A 23,403-nucleotide genomic window follows, 5' to 3' on the forward strand; every position below is an offset into this window, starting at 1 on the left:
GCGTGAGCCTTGCACTGTTTCATGACCTTCATTCCAAGGTGCTAAATGTGTTCTCTGGGTTGTTCTCAGCTACTTGCCCTAGACAAAAAAATAATAAAATAAAATAAAACAAAACCAAAGAACAACCCTGGGCTGAGTAAGAGGAGTGGGCACAGGAGGAAAAGCCCATCTGCTCACTTGATAAATATCTATCTAGCCTTTACTACATGCCAGAAAGTCACAAATGACAATGGAGCTCCAAGCTCAGTCACAGACAAATCTACAAGTATTTACAACACACAAGGTACATTGTCCACACAAGCTGTTTGGGAACACAGGGAATAGAGCAGCACGTGCCACAGGAAAGTCAAGGCAGGCTTTACCAAGAGGTAGCTTTTGAGCTGGGACTGAAGAATGGATAGAAATATGCCAGGTAAGGTTGGGAATGGGGCAGCTACGTTTAAGGAAGTGGATGTGAGAGACAGTCAAAAACACCAGGGATGAAATGAGCCTTCTAAACCGGGGGCAAGCCCCAAAACTGGCCCCATTTCATTTTGGAGACTCTCAGTCTTCCCAGTCTTTCCCAGCTCCCTTGGCCTTCTTCCAAATCCATGTGGCCAGTCCAAGAACATCATGTTCCTTTGGGTCACACCACATTATAAAAAGGCTCTTGCCTATTTGGGGCCTGCAAACAAAATCCCATGATCCTACTAATTGTAGGGGCAAAGGGCAGATGACCCCAAAATGTGCTGTTTTTCCATGCAGATTATTTTGCGCTAAAATCAAAGCCCAAAAGGCTCAGGAAGTATTCTACCTAACTGCTTAAAAGGAATTTAGATAAGAGAACCTGCTCCAGGAAGAGGGCTCTCACCATAAGTAACTACAACATAGTATGAACTAGGGGTGACAGACAGGAAGAAATTTAACAAAGTCAGCTTGTTAAAATTCCTTTGTATATCCCATTCTTTCTGAGGCCCCGCAAACATTTGTTTATCAGACAGTCACTCTTTTTCATCTTCCTGTGAATTGCTTCCCTTCCCTTCAAAGTCCCAAACGCCTACCCTCTTCTCCTTAGTTCAGCATGACAAACCTATCTCATTTTGCCTGACTGTCTTTGAAGTCTCATGTCTGTGTGAATTCCCCATATGTACAATATTAAATTTGATTTTCTCCTATTGATCTCATTGTCTCATGTCAATTTAATTCTTAGACCAGCTGGAAGAATCTTGAAGGGTAGAGAAAAAATGTCTCCTCCCCAACATAATCAAGGCTTCTGCTGCTTTTACAAAGCCCCAGCAATCCACCATCCACCATATATGTGAACAGTGTTTGCTGTTTCTTGGAAGAGACACCCCTAAACCACTACTGCAGGTAGCCAGCTCACCACAGGATGATGATCCAGTGATTTTAAAGAGAGCTGGTGATCATCAGAGTGGACTGATTATGTTGGGAAGTGTTGCAGTACTTTAAAAAGAGAAGAGATGCTACATGACAGTGAATTTAACGAGAGGAATGTCAGAAGGCTAAAAGTGGCTATAAAGTACAGTACAATAGAATGATGCAGAGTGAGAGGAAGGAGGCAGCAATGACCAAGGTAAATGTGGGCATGTTGGAAATTTTTCTGACATGCCATTAGAGTCTTAAAATTGATCCTCTAAGCCACATTTAGGAGGCCAAGTTATAAGAAGGTAAATTCACCCCCAAGTTCAGAGGGAAGCTAGATATTCTCAGGAAACTATCTAGTAATATAACTGAATATATATTCAAGACTTGTCTATAACAGTTGGATGAAAAACATATGTTCCATTCTGTAAGAATATCTCATTTTAATTGACATTCCGGGATATACAAAAAATGCTTCTTTCTGCTTATTATTCTATATGCTAGAAAACATCCAATTTTTTTTTTTTGCAGGGTTTTTTGTATCTCTTATAAATTAGGTCACCTCACCAGGCTTTTTGGACCTGCTGGGTGGATTTTCCCAAATAAAGACATCACAGTGGTCAGCTGGCAATATCAAGGATAGAATTCAGGTCCTGAGAAACTGGAACCAAGTAGGCCATAGGACTGGCCATGAGATATCTATAAGATGTAGCTTTGGAGACCAGGTCTCCCCTTTTCTCCTAGTGTGTATTTAAACAGACATGTCTCTTAATCCCTCTGGACCTTACTTTTCTAATCTGTAAAAGGGGAATAGTAATTAACTTCATGAGATTGCTGGGAAGATTAAATACAATGATATAAGATAAAGTATATGAAAAAGAGAAGTTAGTAAGTCTTAGTTCAGTTGAATCTAAGAAATGCCATTCATTTATCCATTAATAGGAGTCTGAGGGTGTGAAATCTAAGCATGTTGAGTGAAATGTCCACAAAACTCCTGGCGTCTTACCCCTCACCTAATTATCAGTCACAAACAGAGTTGACCAACCCAGTTCCTTTACATTTTCTATTCATTTCACATTCTGCAATGAGACACTGATTAAGGGAAAAGAAAGCATATTAAAAGAAAGCATATTATTACTTGTTCCCTCCCCTAAAAGCGTCTGGATAATTAATTCACAAACCACCCACTATGAAGTTGGGATCTTCTCCTATAGGATCTGTAGTTCCAAGATGAATGACTTTTTCAAAATAAAGCTGGAAAAGGATTCCTTAGTCCCTCCCAACTGTGATGTCTTTTGGAAACACTGACTTGAAAGTCAGCTTCCTTTCTCCAGAATCCTTCTCAATCTTTCCACCCACTCAAAACTACTAGGAATCCAACCAAACTATTTTTATTTATTTTACTTATTTACTACCTCACTTGTTCTCAAAGAGAATGAAGACTTCTATTTCCACCTAATAACAGAGATGCACCTGCTTCCAAATTCCCTTTCTGGGGAATTCCCACAATGAGCAAAGCTCCTTTTCTTCCACAGACAGAACCCAAAATCTCTATATTTACCTGCTTGGTTTCAATGCATTAACATGCACATAACCAAACCTTCCCATAAATAGGCATGCAGACCTGGCCATCCTTAAGTCCAATCTTATGAGTCACAGTGTCTAACTTTGGTACTTGGTGACCTTCTGAATGTACCTAACAGTTTAGAGATCTAGGAGTCCCAATATGCAACTGATACCCAAAGCAGACTAAACCACATTTAAGATTACAAACTCCCATTCTTCACAGATTTTATTCCAACTATTTCAATAAAATATGCATATAAATTAAATCATTTGTTTCTCTCACAACTTTTCTAAAATTCAAACTCCTTTCTAAACTAACAATCCCTAATACACATTTATGGAATGGTCCCAACATTCTGGAAATAGTATCCTTGTCTGACATGAAAGATGCCAGGTAGAGGCCATATGGCATTTTTTTCTTAGAGGTTTAATGACAAAATAGCAGCAACGACAATAACAACAACAAAATACATAATACCATCTTTTAAGATGGTCTATTGCCTTAAACTAATTAATTTGAATTAAAAAAAAAAAAACCCAGTGATATCCATTTGCAAAAATGTAGGGAAACATCAAAATGAGCCAAAAAAAACTTCTGACCAAGATCTTGCTTGAAAGTTGAGAGGTGAAAAAGAGAAGTCTTCTTGAAAAGGAATGGAAAGCTCCCTCTCCCCCAATTCAGAGCGCCAATGGGAGCTCACTGACTAAGAAAAACAAATCTTCTTCTCTGGGTCCATATCAGAAGCATCTTGAAAATGAGATCAGTGATGTTGCAGATGAACTGGCTGGAGCATTTAACTCCCTTCACCAAAGGAGAAAGATCACATTCCCACAGAGGAATACACTACAAATCCTTTCAATCAATTCAGCTTTTCACCCTGTGTCTCCCCTAAAGAGCTTATCTCTGGAGAGGCCTAGGCTGATAATAAAAAAAAAAAAAAAAAAAAAAAAAAAGCCCCCAGAGGAATTCAAACACAAACACAATCCTGAGACTAACAGCCCTTCTCCTCCTTTAAAGAAGGGAGTGGGAGAACCAAGAAGGTAAAGAGCAGGGAAGTGTAATAAAGGAGGAGAGTCCATAAAACGAAATTTCCCCAACTCTGCTATGCCTGTAATTCAAACATCATTCCTTGATTCAGTAGCTTCTGAAGGAGAAAGTTTAAAGGGGTAGGGCTGCAGCAGGGAAAACAAGGAAGGAGATGATATTGCTTTATCCTAGGCCAACACGCCATATTTTAATTGCATAGGATTTGTTTGTTGGTCCCCAGCATTACTCTCATTTCTAAGCTCCCTCTTACAAGCCAGGTCTCTAAAGTCCAGAAACTACCTTTTCTAAATGCCCTTGCTGCCAAGTTTCTGATTGGACTCCACCAGGAAGGGACACTAGAGTAAGATGGGGAAGGCAGAAGGGCAGAAGCCACTATACGCCAGGGACAAGTGGAGGCAAGTAGCTGGGCATTGGCACATCCCCGTGACATCAGGCATCTCCTGAGAATCACCCCCTTGTCCACTATAGTCCTTACACTTACATTTTTCCTGAAGGGGGCTTCCCTGGCCCCTCCTCCCCCAACCTTCCAATGGTTTGGGGAGCCTTGAATTCCTGGTGTTTAACTACTTCCTATTCAAAATACCCATGGTGGCTTCTGTGAATCCTGAGTGATACGCTGGTCTATTCCATGCTTTATGAACTGGAGTACCCATACCAACCCTAATGGCACCAGATATATGTAAAAGCCTGGGGAAATGTGGCACATGTTCTTGAATCTTATTTCCATTGCATCTACTTTTAGTAACCGATTTTTGTGTTAAAATAATCACAGAAATACTATGAAGGCACTTTATAATAAAATTAAAGGGCACTTGAAAGTAAAATTTCAGGATAAAATACAGAGCTTAAGAGAAAATAACTCTTACAGAAGGCTACTTTGTACTCTCAGTACCTGAAGAACGTACTTCCACCCTTTACAATGATGAGTATCTTGGTGCAAGACTTAGAGACACAATGAACATCTATTCCAGCCTTCCTACCTACATACCCACCTGTCTGAGCTGCTCCTGAGTTCTGTTCCAGAAAGATTCTAGATGGTACAGCAGCATCAGGCAGGTTGAGTCTATACACTCCCCGTGAACTGCACAATCAGAGCATGCAGCACTCAATTAATTGAGTTTCTATATATACCTTAGCTTACCTACCATAATGCAAGATCCCTCGTGGCAGGAAAAGCACCATGTTTAAGCTATGCTTTCTGTACTGTGTGCCTCCAACAGGGCCTGGCCCATAGTAAGCAGTCAGTGCAGATCTCACTCACTGCACTGAGCAATCAGTGAATAGACGGACAGGGAACTAAATTCTTAGCCAGTACAAGCAGCAACACGACCCAGAGGTGAAAGTCTGTAAAATATGTATTATTCAATGTGTAACCTTATACAAGTTATTTCGCCACCAGCTTCTGCATCAGGAAAATGAGGATAATAATTGTGCCTATTTCACAGGGTTGTTAGGATCGGGGTGAAGGTTCAAGAGAGAGATGATACAGGCAAAGCATAAGGTGTCTGGCATGGAGTAATGTCCCCCATACACATTAGCAGTGATCATTACCTATTTTCCCAGGATTTGAATACCCTAAAATAAGCTTAGATTATACACCTATACTGAGTCTAATTCAATCTTTCCTCAATAGTTCAGAGAGCACTAAAGTGCTTCAGCAGGTTGTTTGAAATCGAAATTGTGTCTCCAGTTCATTAGCCAGAATGGCAGATCATGGGGTGCCCCTGGTCATCCCAGCCCAGGCCTTCACTCACACAACCAAAGCTTGGCTAGGAAAGGCTGATGTTTTGGCTACATGGCAGTCTTCCAGATTGAACTGTTATTTGGGGTAGGATTATAAAATGAGTAGCGAGGAGCACACAGTCCATGAAGTAATACATTTTGACTCTAAAAGCAGCTCATGAAAGTTTATTCCTTACATGAAATTCGAGCTGGCAGTTGTGTGAAGCTCATCACAGAGGCTAAAACCTGACTAAAGGCAAATGAACAATTATCAGTGATAATGCACATAGTCAGAGGAATGCCTGGTGGGGAGCCTGTGGCACCCGTGGTAAGTCTAGTTTTATTTAACATCTTAGTTAATGATCTGGAAGAGAGATAAACAAAAGACTGAAGAGAGATGCTGAAGTGGACATCTGCTGGCTTTGCCTGCCTGGCACCCGCTCTCCTGCTGATGATAACACTCAAGTGGTATGTTGAGAAGTCCCCTCCCCCAGTGAGTTAAATCTCCATGGGATTGTCAAATGAGATGGCCCATGCTGGGCCAAAAAATGCCCTCTCCCTGGACTTTGAATTTTAAGGAGAGTATCACAAAAACTTCAGACACCATAGAACCACCAAGAATCATTTGTTCCAAAAATACATCTCTGGAGAAAAGAAATGTATTCATTCCTGCCATCTTGATCCTTGGACTCTATGGCTTTTTTCCCTTTTCTTTTCCCTTCAAGTCTAATGTATGTTTCCCCCACCTTATATTAGCCAATATCATTTTCTGTGGACAAGAACCAAAAAGCCCAGTGACTAGAGACGCAGCTACTACTAAGTGTAGATAGTACACATTCTATTTATGTTGCCCTTCAGCAATTCTCAAGATCCTTTTGAGGCACTAGTGAAGAAATACCACTACAGACAAAGCAAATGATTTAAAAATTACCGTGTTTTGATTGAACTTGAAAAAAAAATTCACATCGACATTTTTTTCTGGGAGAAAGAAATGATTCTAATATTCACGCAACAGAACAAATCGCCTAACCTTAGAACTAAGGTGAAAGCAGAGAATCAGACAGGAGACTACATTGAGATGAGGCACTTTTAAATGCCATTAAAGTTCTATATTGCACACAGAATAAAACATCAGACATTAGCAAAGTACAACCATGGTAAGTGACCTCTATGGTACATTGTCTGAATTATTAGGTACATGCCTTCTTTTAAAGAGAAAGAATAGGGACAGAATAAACCCAGTGGAGTTTAGAGAAGTGTAATAAAAATGAAACAGGCTATCCAGGGTAGAGGGATGAATGCTAAGTTAATACTGACCTTCTTTTCCAGGAGCCCTGCACTCCTGGGTGGAGAGTATGTAAGGAGGCCACCATCTTTGCTTGAGGCTAAGAACTGCTCCATGTAATACTAAGCGCCCTACTTGCTGATTACCAGAAGCATTCAGCCTCCCAGGCTCCACAGGGGAGATGAAGACCAAGGGGAGATGAAGACCAAGGCTGAGGTCAGCCTAACTTCAGCCCAACTGGATATTCGCTGTCACCCAACAAACCCCACACTGTCTCCACAACAATTCACCTACACTGTTTTTGGGCCAGGAGACGAAGCTGTCCCATCAACAACTAAAAAGTCTACTTACTTGCAAGGAGAATTTGGAAGGAAAGAGGCATTTTCTTCTCATTACTGGAAAAAACCAAGACCAAGACTCCTTGTTTTAGTCTACAAGGAACAGGGATTCCTACCCCTGTTGCTCCCCTCAGTATCAATAAGCAATGCTTCTGAGGGAGCTAACCAGCACAACGTCCTGGCTGGTGCTGAGAAAGACCTAAGGTACACACTGCATACAGCATATAAAAGGAGAACATGGTAGTAGGTATAATATGTAGCTATAAGAGATCTAGTATTGTACGAGCAGGGTCACAAAGGAAACAGATGGCAATCCCAAATAGGGAGACTGAGGCAAATTTAACAAAGAGACTATCTATAAATGTGTGAGCAGAGTCAAGGGAAAACAAAAAGGTAGTTGGCTGAAACACCCTGGGTCTAGCAACAGTGGGAGCTGTTACAACCCCTGGATGCCTACAGAAGCAAGGTAAGGCAGCTAATAATAGAACCTTGCGGAGCTGGCCCTGGGAGAGGGGTCACCCTAGGGCATCTGTGGCCTTTGGGAGAAGAAGGCAGCCATTACCACCCCCACAACATGGTACAGACACAGTAATAGGGTTGAAACTGGGGGAGTGGACCTCAAGCCTCATTGTTCTGATGCTCTCTCTCCCCTTGCATCCCATTGGCCAATCCTAATCTGATAAGTGGGGGATGGGGGAACAGTGATTACACAAACCAGGTTCAGCCTCACAGTGGTTAAAGCAGAGTGAAAGGATAGAAAGATCTGGAATGTGTATCCACACTGACATCTCTATCTATACCTTCTCATGTCATAATGATTTGCACATACTCCTCAAAGTACATGATCCTCATATGGTAACTCTTCTATTTCTGTGTAAGATCTTGCACTCTAAAAGTGCTAATCTACAGTTTCTTTAATTTCCTCAGCTATAAAATTAGAGATTAGTGTGCAAAGGTGGTATTTTCTTCTTCTCCCCCATATGTACCCAGACATAGATGTGGATAAAACCTTCCGAAGACTACAGTCATAAAAGAAAAATTAAGATAATGATAAAAATGCTAACTTACCCCTAATAGCTCAGAGGAAAAAAAAAATCTTTGCTTTAACAACATATAAAAGGCAGAATCCACGTATCGCATAACCTATGTCTGAAGCAAAAACCACCCCTACACTAAGAGGGACAGGAAGTGGATGAAACAGCCTTGATTTTGTGTCCACACTGCCCACCTTGTCTGCCACGATCCACCTTGGGAAGAGCTCTCAGCACCTCCCAGGCCCTCATGGTAGACTCAGTTCAAGGCCTCCTGTTTTGACTTGATCCATCCAGGACCCCAGTTTCTGCAAAATCCTCTTACACAGCCCATGACTAAGCAGGAATAACAGGAAGAAATTAAGGGGTAATTCAGGAGTACCGTGTTAGAAAAGGCTCAAACAAAATGAGATCTGTTATGTCAAGAAAGGATTGCAAAAGAAAGTAGGACAGCTGTCATTTTTGAGATGGCTGCTGACAGCATCTTCAAAGTATGGCTTCCTTTCCACCATTTTGAAAAGGAAGGTATGCCTATCTTGGCAGGTCAGACCAGTATGTCGTCCACTCTATCTCTATTCACTCTAGAAGATGTTTTATAAGAGAACTCAATTCCCTGCCCTCCACAACAATCTCACATTTTTGGAAAGGACCGCAAATGTCCTGCATTTCCCTTGGGACCTTAAAACTGAAGGAGCCCAACAGTCATTTTGCTCCACCTTTAATTCCTGACTGTTAAAATTCAAGCTTTCTGAAACAGTTTCCAAAGCTATTAAGGCTATTAATAGAGAGATTTTGATGAGCTAGTTCAAAGTCAGCATTAATGACCTGTTGATGATTTTAATGGTTCTTGCAATAAGTACTGTGAATGACCTATTGTTAGAATACAGAGAGCCCAGCTTTTCCATTAATCTATTAACTCTTCTTTTCTCATAATTCTTTCCCTACTAAAATATTTTCTTCCTTTTAATTTGAAGGGGTCATCGGGGGAAAAAAAAAAGAAAAACCTGAGGTACCCAAAGAGTAGACTTCATAACTGAGAATCAGAAGAGGCAAAGAAAAAAGAGGCAAGAAGGAGCAAGATTCTGAATTCCTGTTTGTATGAAGCCGTAATTTAGAGAGGAAATAAATCCAGCAGGGGCACACCCAGACCAGGGGAGAGGGCAGGGGAGAATGGCAAATTCCGAAGACAGAACCTTTGAAGGTAATGGAGGTGAGATGATGGGGTCAGGGAATGTCTAGAATCCAGCATTTTTAATGAACTGTCCCTTCACACACTGAACTACGAAAAGCAACATCCAACCCCGGTTTGTAAGCATAACTTCAGTTCATCTCTCTTGTTCTGGACCTTGCTTAATGCCTGGGTTACGGATCCCCAGGTAATCTAAAGCCACCATCCACACCTAAGCAGTGTATGCATCCTTTCTTCCCAGGAAGCTGCTCTTCTGAATAGTTTTCCTGTAGTTGATAGCACACACTCAGAGACCACCCTGGACCATGACCCTCTTGCCCCCGCTCTTGCCTAGTATCATCCTGGTCCTGTTGGTTGGTAGGTGGAACCTGGATGAGAGCAGGAAAGGGTGTCCAACAATTGAACCATAAGGAACAGAGCAAGTCTGCAGCAGATGAACAAAGTCAAGGATTTTATCTCCTATCTGGCTCTGCCTATATTTTTAAAAAAGACAAACTTGGGGTGCCTGGGTGGCTCAGTCGGTTAAGTGTCTGCCTTCGGCTCGGGTCATGATCCAGGAATCCCGGGATCAATCCCCACATCAGGCTCCCTGCTCAGTGGGGAGTCTGCTTCTCCCTCTGCACCTCCCTCTGCTTGTGCACACACATGCGCACACACTCTCTCTCTCTCTCTCTCTCACCCTCTCTCTCTCTCAAATAAATACAATCTTTAAGGGGGAAAAAAAAAGACAAACTTATATAGAAAGCATTTAAAGAGAAAGAGACTTGTATGAAAATCCACGAAGCAGGATACATGGCTGAGAGTATTTGGATGAGAGATAAAATAAGACAGAAAATAATATCACAGTTAAGAGTAGACCACCAGGCATCTTAGCCTGACAGAGGATATTGAAAATATTTCCTGAAAGAGATCACAAAACTGGCAGACAGGCAAGATATGTTAGCGATATGAGACTTCAATTGTTTAGACATGCTAGAAGCTTAATTCTTTTAAAACAGGGCATCTGATTTTTCCTTCTGACAGCAGTGTTTCTCAGAAGGTTAAGAAATCTTTTGAGGGCAGCTGCTACAGGGGGTTTCATCGTCCTCCTCAAGAAAGCCCTAGGAAGGAGACAGCCAATGTTTTTCTATAAAGTAGCAGTAAATATTTTACACTTTGTGGGCCATGTGGTCTCTGTCAGAGCTATTCAATTTTGCCCTTGGAGTGCAAAAGTATCATAGATGACATGTAAACAAATGGGTGTGGCTGTGTTCTAATAAAACTTTATTTGCAAAGACAAATAACAGACCAAATGTGGCCTCTAGGTAGTAGTTTATCTCTCCTTACCCCAGATGGTTATGTAGAACTAATAATACTCCTGTGAGTGATAATTACATCCTACTGGAATTTGTGCTAAGAAAGGGATAATGTGGAAAATAAGATATGTAATTTAGTAAGATGTGTAGTCTAGAAAGATGATTTCTGAAGGAAAATTAGAATTTGGAAATAATGAATTTGAGCTTATCACCATTTCTAAGAAGCGAATATAATTTAAAAGATATGCAATGCTTTACATGATTTTATTCTGCGGAGACTGGGTGGATCAGTCATTAAGTGTCTGCCTTCAGCCTCAGGTCATGATACCAGGGTCCTGGGCTCAAGCTCAGCATTGGGCTCCCTGCTCAGAGGGAAGCCTGCTTCTCCCTCTCCCACTCCCCTGCTTGTTCCCTTTCTCGCTGTCTGTCTCTCTCTGTCAAATAAACACATAAAAATCTTAATAAATAAATAAATAAATGATTTCATTCCAGTAGTATAACAGCTAATAATCCCAATGCAAAAGATACTTAAGAGAGACAATATGGATACCCACAAAGTTCTGAGATTAAATCAGAACATATAACAAAATGCATAACAGGATATATTCATAATATATAAAAACAGGGCAGTTATAAAAACATAAGGATTAAACTTGTAAGAAAAGTGCCTAAAGCTTAGAAAAAATGGTTAAAAAAAAAAACCCCACAAACCTAGTTAAAGCTGTGTTCAAAAGAAAATGATCCAGGAAGTGAGAGAAACAGCTTTGTATGGTGGCAGGAAGTTAAAAGATGACAGAGGGAAGGCAGAGGTGCTCAACTTTTATCTTGCTTTTCATCTATTCTACCAAGGAGAATGATCTGCAAACTGAAAAGGGTAGGGCAAATATGGGTAAGATAAAACTGAAAACCTATGTGGGAAAAAGAAACAGTGAAAAAGCAATACATCTGGTACTAACCAGAATAACAGCAAGGCAACACTAGCTAGTGTTTACTGACTTCTTAGGAATCATCAGACTTCATATGTATTAACTAATTTAGTCCCCAAGACAATCCTATATGTAGTATGTACTATCATTTTTTTCCCATTTTATGAATGAATATATAAGAGAGAGGTTAAAAACTTGTCCAAGTTTTCAGTTAGTTACTGGACCTCTAAAGTAGAGTGTGGTATATATATATATATGACCAGCTCTAACTTGCACAGATTCTTTTAAAAGCTCTGTTTAAAGAAAACCACAGGCCCAAAATGGAGTAACTTATCCTAGGCCAAGTGAGCAAACCAGGGCTTAATATCTAACCTAATTGCAGCTTAAACTTGCTCCAGAAATATCATCTTAACCGGTCAGGAATTTTCTCATAAGCACCAATAAGATATTAGTCACATGGGCCCTTCTCCAACCCCCAAAGGAAGATGAGACAATCCACCCAGTAAGACCCTCTGTCTTACCCACTATGAGAAGCTGACCTTGCCTAAAACACTCCTTTCTTCTCTTTGGCTAATAACTTCCTTGTACCATCTCCCTCCTATAAAGACCTTCCATATTGTCCAACTTCTTGGAGCTCTCTACTTGCTAGATGAGATACTGACTGATTCATGAATTGCTTAGTAAAACCAATTAAATCTTCAAATTTATTCATTTGAATTTTGCTTTTTAACAGCTATAAAACAGAGCTGTTAAACAAGTGGTTGCTAGAAAGAAAGAAAGAAAGAAAGAAAGAAAGAAAGAAAGAAATGTGACCACCAGGAATCAGCACAAGTTCACCATTGGTCCATATCTGCCCTAGCCATCTGCCAGGAATCAGAGAGTCTTAACAACATAGTCTCTGCCCACCTCGACTCCCACATCTGGGAAAGCCAGGCCCCATGATATGCCAAAGAAGAGCTTCCCCACAAGTGATGGATATCTGAAAACCGTCTTCTGTCACATACCTGAGCAAAGTCCTGAGTGTCCACAGAAGCATTAAGCTTCAGCCATCCTCTGTCTCCTATCTCCTGGAAATACCAGACTGCTTCAGTAACCTGCCCAGACACCCATTTCCAGGCTCCCATGTGAACGGTTTGAATCCGGGTTCTGCCATTTAGAAGCAGTCATGAAACCTATCGTAAGCTACTTAACTTCTTCAATGACCAGCTTCTTCACCTACAAAATGAAGCACCCTAGGTAACATAGGTTATTGTGATGGTTAAGTGAGAAAACATAGATTAAAGCACTCTGAACACAGTACAGTAGATAAATGTTAATTATTACAAGTTATTATTAACCTTATTTTTTAAATAAAAGCTTATTATAAATTTCATTGATCAGACTGCCAGACTGGTGACACAGAGAAATGTAAATATATGGAATCTTGATTTCAGTGCGACACCTGTCCGAGTTTCCCATGAGATCTTTGAGGCCATGATAGACAGTAGTGGACAGAATAATGCTGCAGTCAGCAAGGGTCCCAACTGGATGACACAAGTGGACCAACCCAGCTTGGAAAGAGATTTAGAGAACGGGTCTAGACACATGCAGGTGACAACAGCAGCTACCCAATTTGCTCTGATCTGGGGCAAGTAAGAACCAGACCCTCTGACTTGATGTGGCCTCCCTCATGGCTGAATTGTGCTTTCAAAAAGCCTTTGGCCTGTCTACAGCTATATTTATGTATCAATAACTTATAATTTATATCTGCCGACTTCGACAAAATATGTGAAGGCAAGTAACATGTTTATTAATGACTTGAAGGCATAGGAACCTGCCTATAAAAAGATGAGCTTAATCCCTGAGTGACAGAATTTGGACCCCAAACAGACCTTGGCAAGCCAAATCAAACAAGATGAAGTGCAACAGTGACAACCATTAGGTCTAGCACTTGGATTAAAAAAAAATAAAAAGTCTATAAAATAACAGGAAGGAGTCACTTTGAAAGAGTATGTGTTAAAGATTTAGAGCTCTTAGATAAGTTGATATCAATCAAAAGTTCAATGGGGTTGTCAAAAAGAAAAAGAAATGCCATCTATCTTTAGCTGCAATAATAGACGTAGAATACTTAGAACGAAGGAAATCATTTTCCTGATATATTCTACATGGGACAGATCACACATGGATTACTATATTCAGTTCTGGATTGGACATGGCTAGAAACATTTGGGCTCATTTAGCAGCAGTCTGACGAATGACTGAAAAAAATCGAAAAATCTAAAAAGTAGATCATGTTAGGAACAGTGGAAAAAACCAGTATGTATAATGTGTACAAAAGAAGACAAAGACCGTGATATTCATTTCCCAATACTTGCAGAACACTATTCACTCATGTTCCATTGTCCTTTTAACCCTCTCCTGAAACTGCTTATATAAAGGTCACTCATGACCCCTCCCCCATACCACCAAATCCAATAGCCCATTTACCATCTTATCTTTCTCTTGCATCTACAATCAACAATGTTGACTATCCCCTTACTTGTAAAATACTTTCACTGGTGGCTTTAATAACCCTGCAGTATCCTGGTTCTCTCCCACTTTGGGTGGTCATCTTTGCTGTCTCCTTCCTGCCTCCCTCTCTTTTCATAAATTCTAAAACTAGAATGCCATAGGACTCTCTGACCTTTCTTTCCCCTCAGCTACCTAGGCCATCACATCTAAATTCATAGCTCTTAATACCATCTCTATGCCGGTGGCTCCCAAATCTGTATCTCCAGTCCTGACCTCTTCCAACCTGAAGGCTCAAGTAGATAATATCAGAAATACTTCAAAATAATTCACACACACACAAAAAATACTGAATTTTTTTTCTGCACCAAAATTACTACCCCTCAAGTCTTCCATATCTCAGTTGATAGCAACACCATTAACCCAACTGTGTAGTCACCCAGGATTCCTCTTTCCTCCAATCCCTTTCTTTTGCAATCCATCTGCAAGTTAAGTCAGTACTACACTATAATAAACATGTATCTAGAATCCAACACTGCCCACCACCTCCACCAGCCTTAATCCCCATCATTTCCCACCCGAACTATAAACAGCCACTTGAATGTCTCTTGCCCCTTCCACACTGTTCACACTGCTGCTAGACTAAAATATAAATCAAAGCATGTCTTCCAACAACTTTCTAACACAAAAAATAAAAATCCAAGCCTCTTACGATAACCTAAAAGGCTCCAGTGATTCGGTCTCTATCTACCTCTCTAATCTCATCTTTTTTTTTTTTTTTAAGATTTTATTTATTTATTTATTTATTTGACAGACAGAGATCACAAGTAGGCAGAGAGGCAGGCAGAGAGAGAGAGGAGGAAGCAGGCTCCCCATGGAGCAGAAAACCCAATGTGGGGCTTGATCCCAGGACCCTGGGATCATGACCTGAGCCAAAGGCAAAGGCTTTAACCCACTGAGCCACCCAGGGGCCCCTACAATCTCATATTTTAATATTCTTATGTTCACTACACTGCAATTGCATTGACCTTCCTGCTATTACCCAGACATGTTACTACCCAGATATGCCAATCCCACTGACCTTCTTGCTACTTGTTCCTGTCTTCAGGCATTTGCCCTTGCTGTTGGCTCCCCCATGGGCTATCCCCTTTGATTCAACAGGTATCTACACCAATGCCACCTCCTCCAAGGTGTTCTATGACTATATTATCTAGAAGAGCCCTGAAGCTCCTTTATTTTAGTTAAGGAATATAACACTATCTAAAATTATATCATGCTTATCATACACTTTTTAAAAGACTTTATTTATTTATTTGAGAGAATGAGAGAGCACATGCAAGCAAGGGGAGGATAGGAGGGAGACGAAAAAGCAGACTCCATGCTGAGCTCAGAGCCAGATGCGGGGCTCAATCTCATAACCCTGAGATCATGACCTGAGCTAAAATCAAGAGTTGGATGTTAAACCAACTGAGCCACCCAGGTGCCCCTAAAATTATATAATGCTTTTACATTATTAATATTTGTGCCCTCCACTAGCAAGTTAGTTATACAGGACAGAGCTTTTGTCTGTTTTCTTTATCACTGTATCTCCAGTACCTAGAATAATACCTACCACATAGCCAGCAGTAGTTAATGTCTGCTTAATGAATGATTGACCTATAAAAAGGAAATCAGACTAGCTCATAAACTCAAGACCCAAATTCACTCATCTACTAACTTTTTATCATCTTACCCAAACTCTGAACCAAGTCCTTCTTTATTTGCCTTAGTTTTGGAAAAATTGAGAAAGTCCTTTTGGAATCTTACTGTTCGTGCTTACCAAGTACATAGCACACTGTACAGAATAGGCACTCAGATAATGTTTGTTAAAGTGAACTGAACTGAACTGAATAATTCAATTAATAATAATAATAACTCTCAAAGAGAGAGAGAATAAAGAGAATTAAGGAATAGAGAAATTGGAAGGAGGTGCCTTTGTGCTTCATATAAGAATGTTCAGGGGTTCAGTCAGTTAAGCATTCAACTCTTGATTTCAGCTCAGGTCATGATGTCAGGGTTGTGAGATCAAGGCCGGCATCAGGCTCCATGCTGAGTGTGGAGCCTGCTTAGGATTCTCTCTTTCCCTTTCCCTCTGCCCCTCCCCCCCAACTTAGGCACAAGCTCTCTCTCTAAAAAAAAAAAAAAAAAAAAGGAATGTTCAAACAGTTACTATTACCTCATCAAGCAGTGGTCATCCTTAGAAGCCTTCAAATAGAGGCCAAATGGCTATCCATGAGAGGTGTATACAAACAGCTCCTGCATCAGGAGAAAGAGAGTAGATGATGTCTAATAACCAAGTTGACCACTGCTTAATTCTCTGCAGGATGGAGAAAGAGCAAAGAGAAGAACTAATGAAGTGCCAATTAGATCTGGAGACAAGAAAAACAATAAGAGAGTTCAGTTTCAGTAAAATGATAGCAACAATACCTGGGCTGTGAGTGATTAAAGCATGAGAAGATACTAAGCTAATAATCTGAAACAAATGATGGTTGTTAGTGTAAGTGGAGATGATGATAGCTCAAAAGGCAAGGTCAGGTTTCAGGGAAGTTTTTATTTTATTTATTTTTTTTTAAAGATTTTATTTATTTATTTGACAGAGAGAGATACAGCAAGAGAGGGAACACAAGCAGGGGTGTGGGAGAGGGAGAAGTAGGCTTCCCGCTGAGCAAGGGAGCCCGACATGGGGCTCGATCCCAGGACCGTCCTGGGATTATGACCTGAGCCAAAGGCAGACGCTTAATGACTGAGCCACCCAGGTGCCCCTCAGGGAGGTTTTTAAAAGGAAATTAAAATATGCTCAGAAACAGCAGGAGAGAAGAAACTGGTAAAAACAAACAAATAAACAAACAAAAAAACTATAAGATAGCTAGGAAAAACCTAACCAAAAACCTAAAGATCTGTACTCTGAACGATAGAACACTTATGATGAAAGAAATAGAGGGAAACAAAAAGAAATGGGAAAAATTCCATGCTCGTGGATTGAAAGAACAAATATTGTTAAAATGTCTATGCTATGCAAAGCAATTTACACATTCAATGCAATCCCTAACAAAATTCCACAATCATGATTCACATAGCTGGAACAAACAATCTTAAAATTTATGGACCCAGAAAAGACCCCAAATTGCCAAAGTAATGGTGAAAAAAGAAACCAAAGCTAGAGGCATCACAATTCCAGACTTTAAGCTGTATTACAAAGCTGTAATCATCAAGACAGTATGGTACTGGCACAAAAACAGACACATAGATCAATGGAACAGAACAGAGAATCCAGAAATGGACACTCAATTCTATGGTCAACTAATCTTCAACAAAGCAGGCAAGAGTATCCAATGGAAAAAAGACAGTCTCTTCAACAAATGGTGTTGGGAAAATTGGACAGCCATAGGCAGAAGAATGAAACTGGGCCACTCTCTTACACCATACACAAAAATAAATTCAAAATGGATGAAAGACCTCAATGTGAGACAGAAATCCATCAAAATCCTAGAGGAGAACACAGGCAGCAACCTCTCTGACCTTAGCTGCAGCAGCTTCTTGCTGGATATGTCTCCAAGGGCAAGGGAAACAAAAGCAAAAATGAACTATTGGGACTTCATCAGAATAAAAAGCTTTTGCACAGGACAGGAAACAATCAACAAAACTAAAAGGCAAGGGAGAAAATATCTGCAAATGACCTATCAGATAAAGGGCTAGTATCCAAAATCCATAAGGAATTTATCAAACTCAACACCCCAAAATCAAAAAGTCCAGTCAAGAAATGGGCAGAAGACATGAACAGACATTTCTCCAAAGACACACAAATGGTGGACTTGAAAAAATGCTCAAAGTCAGTGGACCTTAGGGAAATACAGATTGAAACCACAATGATATCTCACCTCACACCAGTCAGAATGGTTAAAATTAACAACACAGGAAACAACAGATGCTGGTAGAGATGTGAAGAAAGGGGAACACTCCCACACTGTTGGTGGGAAGGCAAACTGGTGCAGACACTCTGAAAAACAGTACAGAGATTCTTCAGAAAGTTAAAAATAGAGCTACCCTATGACCCAGCAATTGCACTACCACATACCTATCCAAAGGATACAAACATAGTGATTCAAAGGGGCACATGCACCGCAATGTTCACAGCAGCAATGTCCACAATAGCCAAACTATGGAAAAAGTCCAGATGTCCATCAACAGGTGAATGATAAAGAAGAGGTGGGTATGTGCATGTGTGTGTGTGTATGTATAATATGTATGTATATCCATCCATACATACATATACATGTATGAACACACACACAGATATAATGGACTATTTTTCAGCCATCAAAAATAATGAACCCTTGCTATTTGCAATGACATGGATGGAACTAGAGGGTAACAAGCTAAGTGAAATAAGTCAGTCAGAAAAAGATAAATACCATATGATTTCACTCATGTGGAATGTAAGAGACAAAACAGATAAACAAAGGAGAAGGGAAGGAAAAATAGAATAAGATAAAAATGGACAAGGAAGCAAACTATAAGAGACTCTTAGCTATAGAGAACAAACCGTGAGTTGCTGGAGGGGAGGGGAGTGAGGGGATGGGGTAACTGGGTGATGAGCATTAAAGAAGCTACTTGATATAATGAGCACTGGGTGTTACATGCAACTGATGAAAAACTAAATTCTACCCCTGAAACTAATCATATACTATATGTTAGCTAAACTGATTAGAAATTTTAAAAAATTTTGAAAAGAAGCTGGTAGAAAGAGACAGTCTAAAGGTAAAAGGATGGAACATGGGCCCAGAAGTCCCTGCCACAACGGATTAGCCCAGAGGAGCCTGGACTCTCAGGCTAGGGTTTCCAGAGAAGAGACGTGTTGAACTGAGAAGGAAAGAGAAAGCCCCAGTCTTGAATCTCTGTAAAGGTTTCATTTTTATTTCATTCATTTATTCATTTATTCATTCATTCATTCAGGTGTATTTGTTTTCACGCAAAGCCCTCTTTCAGAGGTATCATGCATTCAAAAACCAGACGGTATGATGGAAGAGAAGTCCTAACACAGAGTAGGCAGGAAAGTCTTTCTTGGATGCCTATGCTAACCTCTTACCAAAAAGAGTAAGACTAGCTAAGAGCAATTTCCAGAACTGAGAAAGATTCTGAGAAATGCTGAGTCAAGAACAAAAGGATTGGGGAGAACTTTGGTGTTAGACTTAGCGGTCAAAACAGGATCAAGTAGAAAATAGTCTGGCCTTAGATTATGAAAGTCTAATTTCTGTACTATCCTGATCCTGGTTAAAGTGAGTATAAAGATTGCATTTAAAACTAGTGATGTGTGTGCTGGCACTCCAAGATGATAGTAAAGTGGTGTTTGAACTCGAGGGAGCTGTGTGTGTGTGTGTGTGTGTGTGTGTGTGCACGCGCGCATGTGTCTGTGTGTGACAACAGCTCCTCCTGAGAATCCCTTCTCCTACAACTACAGTTCTTCTACTGGTCTCCCTCCCCTTCTTCCTTCAGCCATTGGTCATAACAGCTTCTGGTCCCTGGATTGTTACTCATCCGTGCAGCCTGAGTCCTTACTTCTTCCGGTATCTCCTTAAATAGCCCCTTTATCAAACTCTCCTCAACCAAACCTTCTGAACTTGCCACCGTCCTCCTGCCAGGACCCTAACTGAGACATGAAGGCCAGAAGATGGCTCCCTTCCCTGCGGCAGCAGCACCTTCCATCCTGCCAATTTCATGTGACAGCCATTTATCTCTTTTATTGGTCACCACTTGAACTCCAAGAGTAGCAGATTAATTGAACACCAATCTGGTTTTGTTTTGCTAATTACCCACTGAATCACGATTTCCCCAGGCATCTACCTGATACGGCCCCACCCAAATATCCTCTCATTTATAATTCTAGCCTAAAATTTCACCATCTACCAGCCCTGGCTCCCCCGAGGCAACCATATCCATGGCATAGCTCAGGTATTGCTCGTACCTCTGCAGAGAGGGCATCACCCTCCCCAGATAGCTAAGGCTCACAGGGGGGCTCCTGCCCTCCCGAGGAACTGGAAGTCAAGCCAAGAAAGCAAAGCAGAAGCCCCATGGTGGAAGGGGACAGTAAGTGCTAAAGGAAAGGCTATAGGTGTGCGGGCCTGAGTCTACTCAGTCTGTCAGACCCTGAGCCTGGATCCGCCTCATCTGTGCCAGATCCTATCAGCTGAAGGGTTTAGAAGTACCTGTCCTGGAAAAGACCCACTTGGGAGAGGAACTGATGAAAGCTGACAGAATGAGGTTCATCCTGCCTGAAGGTGAAGAGGACTGGTCAAAGTAGCAGTGGATATTTACCTCCTCCTCAAAACTTCCCCCTACCCCTCAGTATCTCCTGGTCACCAACCTCAACTTGCCGAGTTTCAACTCAAATTGCTGAGTTTCCTGAAGCATCTGTTACCATCACCCTGTTTTACCTTGTGAGGAGACTACATGCCCAAAAGGGATAGAACTCCATCCCCCGGTCCTGCTTATGTTCTCCACAGCATCTGGCACAGCGCTGAGCACCAGGACTTTAGAAAATGTCCACTAACTCACCACCTCATCTCAGCAACCCATTTCGGTTATTCTCAAAGACTCAGACCCTAATACTCCTAGAAAACCCAAGCCTGTCTGTGCTCCTTCTCTGTGATTGTCCAAATCTCCCAGCCAAACGGTTCCACTTATATTTTCTCCAAAAATCAGAACATGCGCAATAACCAAATTGCCAGAAGTTGCATACCATTGACTCTCTTACTCTCAGAGAATCATTTAGACACTAGGTTAGATAATAGAGTTTTTATACACATTATTTCATTCTCTCACAATAGTCCTTAAGGTTGGATAAAACAGGTATTGTGATTCCCATTTCAGAATCAGTGAAACCAAGGCTCAGAACGGTTAAGTAATTTACCCAAGATTATGGTACTTGTAAATGATTTTAAAATCAGATTAGAACCCAGATCTGTTATCTGCCACCCTGCTCAGCTTCTCTGTTAGCACATCTCTTCCCCTAGGTTAACCCTCTGTCCTCCAGAGGCTATTAAATGATTATAACATGATGGGGAGACATATGGGGGCAACTAACCAAAATTCATAGTTCTATCACTGGTGAGGAGCCAAGACCCCAATACGCATGGCTGAGTGCTAAATGTTGGCTTCCCCTCGCTGCTGCATACACTTGAGAGTAATAGCATTTTATAGGGAAAGCATGGCTCTCGATTCTGATATAACCAAAGTCCAATGTGCTCACACATCCTTATCCCCTGGTCATCCATCAAGGCAGCTGTGAACAGCAGTCAGAAAACAGTGTCTGCTTCGGTTTTCTCTTTAGTCTCCAGATAAAAGCCCCAACCATAAGGCAACAGCTTGACATCTTATTTCTCATGTTCCTGCCTCACCTGAATAGATGAAATGCTTATTCCCATTTACCCTCTAAAGAAAACCCAAAGTATCTACGAATGGACAGCCAAGAAGGCCTGGGACTTTAAGACAAAGATTACAGGAGGAACAGTTGGTCCAAAGATGAGAAAAGCATATGAAAACAAAAGATAAAGTTTGGGATTTTCCAGGGCCATGGCTGAGTGAGTTTGGCTCTGCCTCAGCTATTCAAAAGACTAGTATGTGCGACCAGTAAGAAATTAGAAGCCCTCTGTATCATATGAATCCTGAATATAAGCAACAGTTGGTAATTGTTATACTAATAGGACTTACAAAACCACCTGTACACCAACCCTAAAATATAACATGGCCACACCTTCTCTTGGGGGTTCCCATGTGAGGGATCATACTTGCATTTATGAAGTACTTCACCTCATCATTAGAGGAGGGAAAATATATTTTATGTGATAAAAACAGACACTGCGTGATATTCCCAGAGGGAGTAGATGGTTTAAAAGCATGAACTCTCAAGTCAGATTGCCAGTTTGAATCCAGACTCTTGGACACTTGCTAGCTGGATGTCTTGCCACAAGTTCCTTAACCCTCTGCACATCAGCTTCCTCAGTTATAAAACCGTGGTAACAATAGTCACAATGTCATGGCACTACAGTGAGAATTAAAAGCAGTAACACACATAACATAAATAGAGAGTATCCAGCACAAGGCATTTATTAGTCAATAAATGCTAGCCATTATTAAAGATCAAAGTAAGTAGAGGGCTTCTGCTTCTCACAATGATGGAATACCTGGTATCAGACCAGCCCTCCTCCTGGAAACAAGTATGAAACTGGACAAAGTATACGAGGCAACTGTTTCCAGGTAATGGACAGAAAGCAGCACAGGATTTCAATTCCTGCAAAGAGGGATTCATGAGATCAGCCTGCGATCACCCTGGCTTTTTGCCTAGAAACAATTTTCTGACTGGAGTACAAAGAGCAAAGCTCCCAGCACAGCACAGTGGTCACACTATGCTACAGAGGTAGAAGTGAGAGCTGTGAGCAGCTAAGGCAGGAATCTGCAGAGTGGACTAGCAGAGAGAAATGTACAGGGAGGGTCCCCATAAGCTCAAGATGAGATCCCCTAGGAGTCCATGGCTGAGGGCTAGAAGTACATCTCAGGTCAAGACACCCACGATTTTGCTAGATAGCGGCTACTACAGGGTTGAAATTAAAACACAGATAGATACTAGAGGTTGAGCACTGGCAGGAAAGGGTATTGCTGCAGTTTGTTGGAGTTCCAGCCCTGTCAGAGTAGATTCCAGAAATGCCACTCTTAAGGACAGGAACCACACCCTAAAATAAGACTTCCTCTAATCTTACCCTAATAAAGGCTAAATCCAAACCCCAACAAGATTCACAAAAAAAAAAAAAAAAAAAAAGCAGAATTCAGACTGAGTTCCCCCAAGTTAGAGGAACTTGGGAAATACCATAGGGTTTCTATAGATATGCAATAACCAAACATAAAACCAAGCTTGCACATGTTCAAGGTGATCAGCCAGCATTCAAACTGCAAGATAAGAATTAATACTTTTCCAAGGAAAATAACAGAATCCAGAGTCTCTGTAACAAATTATCCACAATGTCCTGCATTCATTAATAAAATTATATACACAAATAAAGAAAATGGAAAATGTGATCCAGATTACAGACTTGGCAAGCAAAATCTTAAAGCAGCTACTAGC

The 23,403-nt window shown here is 40.9% G+C and overlaps 1 protein-coding gene across 4 annotated transcripts in view; it reads right to left on the reverse strand.

Annotated features, from left to right (window-relative positions):
- GRIN2B (glutamate ionotropic receptor NMDA type subunit 2B) overlaps nt 1-23,403 on the reverse strand; it is a 407,609-nt gene that overhangs the window by 339,257 nt on the left and 44,949 nt on the right. Inside the window, exon 1 of one of the 4 annotated variants that reach the window (XM_032347393.1) lies at nt 16,465-16,488. The exons of the other annotated variants lie outside the window; for them this stretch is intronic. The gene's annotated coding sequence lies outside the window, so the exon portion shown is untranslated. Of the gene's footprint in view, nt 1-16,464; nt 16,489-23,403 lie in introns of those variants that run through there. 4 annotated transcript variants of the gene reach the window in all.

The sequence above is a fragment of the Mustela erminea genome, chromosome 6 (genome assembly GCF_009829155.1).
Source record: "Mustela erminea isolate mMusErm1 chromosome 6, mMusErm1.Pri, whole genome shotgun sequence".
In the NCBI taxonomy this organism is placed as follows: Eukaryota; Metazoa; Chordata; class Mammalia; order Carnivora; family Mustelidae; genus Mustela; species Mustela erminea.